Source organism: Bison bison, unplaced genomic scaffold (assembly GCF_000754665.1).
Source record: "Bison bison bison isolate TAMUID 2011002044 unplaced genomic scaffold, Bison_UMD1.0 scf7180017864030, whole genome shotgun sequence".
NCBI classification, from domain to species: Eukaryota; Metazoa; Chordata; class Mammalia; order Artiodactyla; family Bovidae; genus Bison; species Bison bison.
The window spans coordinates 3,195,668-3,195,972 of NW_011494602.1; positions in this window are offsets into that span (position 1 = coordinate 3,195,668).

A 305-nucleotide genomic window follows, 5' to 3' on the forward strand; every position below is an offset into this window, starting at 1 on the left:
TTTCCACTGTTTCCCCATCTATTTCCCATGAAGTGAAGGGACCAGATGCCATGATCTTAGTTTTCTGAAAGTTGAGCTTCAAGCCAACTTTTTCACTCTCCTTTTTCACTCTCCTCAAGAGGAATTTTAGTTCCTCTTCACTTTCTGCCATAAGGGTGGTGTCATCTGCATATCTGAGGTTATTGATATTTCTCCTGGCAATCTTGATTCCAACTTGTGCTTCTTCCAGCCCAGCGTTTCTCATGATGTACTCTGCATGTAAGTTAAATAAGCAGGGTGACAATATACAGCCTTGACGTACTCCT